This window comes from Trachymyrmex cornetzi, unplaced genomic scaffold (assembly GCF_001594075.2).
Source record: "Trachymyrmex cornetzi isolate Tcor2-1 unplaced genomic scaffold, Tcor1.1 scaffold16, whole genome shotgun sequence".
Classification (NCBI taxonomy): Eukaryota; Metazoa; Arthropoda; class Insecta; order Hymenoptera; family Formicidae; genus Trachymyrmex; species Trachymyrmex cornetzi.
In genome coordinates, this window is record NW_017296201.1 from 7,241,723 (window position 1) to 7,245,400 (window position 3,678).

A 3,678-nucleotide genomic window follows, 5' to 3' on the forward strand; every position below is an offset into this window, starting at 1 on the left:
CCCAAAAATAATTAAGGGACGTGATAGATTAAACTAGAACTCTGATGTGTATGCACACACACAAACACGCGCGCGCGTATTATATTATGAATATATTACAGTTATATATAACCATTATTGATAAATTAATTGTCAAAATAAAAATAAAATTCATACAATAATAATTCATTATTATTATTAATTTATTAATATGCATATATATGTGTGTGTGTATATATGTATAATATATACACTTTTTTTTAACATGGCCGGAGACACTACCGCGTCTCTTGATATATACAATAATAAATAATGAATTATTATATAATTTCTATTTTAATTTATTTGAAATCGTACGATATGATAATTAATAAATGATAAGTAAATGTACGAGTAAAAGAGAAACGTCGTATTAACGTGTTCTCACTCATCAACTGAAAACGGACAATCCACTCAAAAATATACATAGCGGAAAAACGAGTATCGGAAACAGACGATTCACTAAAAAATACTCGCGTATACGTTTGTCGTTCATCAGCGGAAAAACGAGTATTAAAAACAATCTCCTCAAAAATACTCATTGCATACTCGTGTATACTCACTATCGTTCTTTCATGATACACTGCGAGTGCTTGCGAGTGCAAGAAACGAGCAAGAACGGGCTAAAAACGGGCTAAAAACGGGCTAAAAACGGTCTATATGAGGTCTAAAAACGTTGAAAAATTTTTATAAGGGATGCCATTTGGTCTAAAAAATGCTCCGGCCACATTCCAAAGACTAATGGATAAGATACTAACTGGAATGCAAGGAACGGAAATATTCATCTATTTAGACGATATCGTTTTGTATGCAAGTTCATTAAGAGAACACAAAATTAAATTTTAAAAATTAATAAACAAATTGCGTAAAGCAAACCTAAAGCTGCAACTGGAATAGTGTGAATTTCTTCGAAAAGAAGTTAGGACATGTAATAAACGGAAATGGAGTACATCCCGACCCGAAAAAAATACGAGTGGTAAAAAATTTCCCAGTACCCAAAAATCAAAAGAATATAAAACAATTTCTCGAGTTAGTGGGTTACTATCGAAGGTTTATAGAAGGTTTTTTTAACAATGCAAAACCTCTGACAAATCTATTAAAGAACGGAGCGGAATTTAAATGGAATCAAAGACAACAAGATTCTTTCAGAACATTAAACATTATGTTAATTTAAATTATGTAAAGAACCGGTGTTATAATATCCCGATTTTTCTAAGCTATTCGTCGTAACAACGGATGCGTCAGGAACAGCCATAGGCGCTAACTTAAGGGTTCACATATGTTTCTCAGTTTCAAAAAATCGATATTTTTCGCTTATTTTAAAACATATCTGAGAAACATTTTAAGACCAGAACAAGTTCGAAATTCGAATTATTGACGAAGTTACAGCTGCTTTAACGAAACTAGTCAGGTCGCTCCGCGGGTCAGAATTCTAACCGATTACCGGTAGGATGTATTGTCGTCGAAATATAGAGCAGACTGCAGGCAGAAGAGGGTCACACTGAAGAGGAGGGCCAACTTTATGGTGCAAGCATCGCTGATTAAGCGTAAGTAGAAATTTTTTATTTTATCCTTGCAAAACTTTAAACTCGTTTTTCTCGAAGTAGCATTTTTCAGAACGGTGGGCATGATAACTGCCTCACAGTTGGTCCGATTAACTTCATTTTTGGCATACGTATTCTAAATTAGATTCACTACCGTGTCACGAGAGTTTTTTTTATTAAATTTAACCATTTTCGAAGAGCAATAAAAAATAGACAATTTTTTTTGTGAAATTTGCGACTTTTCTTTCTAATTATGACCATTTCCGCATTATTTTTTTTTCCTTAAATTCCTCTCGTCACACAACTATGATTCTAAAAAAATGATACAAAATTTTAAATTTTTGTTACAGATAAGAATTACGAGCTGAATCATGCCCACCGTGTGACCCGATAAAAAAAACAAGTTATACGCCACTGGACGCAGCCACCATGTTTTTAATTATATTTTAAATTTATTTATACGTTTTATGCTTCTTAAGAGTCCAACTTTAAAATAAAAAAAATGAAACCAATATTAGTTCAATAGTTGTCTTACAATTTCTCATAACATTATGACTACTTTTCAAGTTCAAGAAACATATGTGAGCCCTTAATAAAACCAGAAGAATTTCCGCTGTATTAATAAAAGATTTAATAAAACCCAATAAAGATACAAATTAAATAAATAATATTAATTTTCATGATATGTATAATAGAATTCCTATAAAAGATTTGATATCAAGAACTGCCAAGTAAAATCCCATCACAAATTAAGTAAAGAATACAATACGTAATTGCGTTACCTTGTCCATTCAAGGGGTTACCACAAAAAGTTAAAGTAAACACTTTTAATAAGAATGATACTGTTACGTCCTGACGACTCCACGATTCTTTTCTTTCGTGGAGAGAACTTATTTCTCAATTGCGAATCACTCGCAGTTCCATGCATGCAATCCCTAAGGTATCAGAGAGTCTATTAGAGAGTCAATAGCGTGACCGATCGAAGATCGATTCTTAACGACGGAATAATTAATATCACCAAATAACTGTTAATTATCACACGTGTACGCCTAGTGGCAGTATGATTCATAGAAATATGTGTAATCACTTCTATTTTTAGAAAAGGCTTTCCCAATAATTCAAAGAAAAATCATTAGTCACCCCTATATTTCGAAACAATAACACTCAAAACAGGGTGAATCACTATCGAATCAAAGTCCAAAGTCCGAAAAAACAGCGTACCTTAGGTATGATATATAAGAGCCCTTCACGAGGACAGTCAGTCAGTCGAATATTAACTTAATCGCTCGCGAGACGAAGTGCTGCCCGAATTACTATCATTGGTGCGGAGTTCTCGCGATCAAGTGCGTATCACCAGCTGGCGGTCCAATTTCACCATCCCGTCTACGGGAAGCGCTGAGAAACCAATTCCGACCGCTGATCCTGCGAGGACTCCTCCCACAAGGACTCGCAAACACCCCCTTTTTTTGCTTAAGACTCACCTCTCTATTTATAATTCTCTGTCGTGCTCTTCCTTTTTCTTCTTTCACACTTATTCCTCCCTTTTTTTTTCTTCTCTCCCGCTTTCTCTTTCTACAATTACTCGAAGCGAGATAACGCCCTCGAGTAATTACCATCTCTCTCTGACCTTCCTTCCACGATAACTCGAAGCGAGACACCGCTTTGAGTATCTCCCATCTCTTTCTTTCTCTACGAACTCACAAACCGTCAACCCGCTTTGAATAGTTCGATCTTTCCTTCTTTCCGCGATATCTTGAAGCGAAATTACGCTGCGAGTAACTCGCATCTCTTTCTTTCCCTGCGAACTCGCGAAGCGTCAACCCGCTTTGAATAGTTCGATCTTTCCTTCTTTCCGCGATATCTTGAAGCGAAATTACGCTACGAGTAACTCGCATCTCTTTCTTTCCTTGCGAACTCGCGAAGCGTCAACCCGCTTTGAATAGTTCGATCTTTCCTTCTTCCCGCGATATCTTGAAGTGAAATTACGCTGCGAGTAACTCGCATCTCTTTCTTTCCCTGCGAACTCGCGAAGCGTCAACCCGCTTTGAATAGTTCGCGACCCCTCTCCTTCTATAGTCACTCGAAGCGACTAAAACGCTTCAGCTCTCTCTCTCTC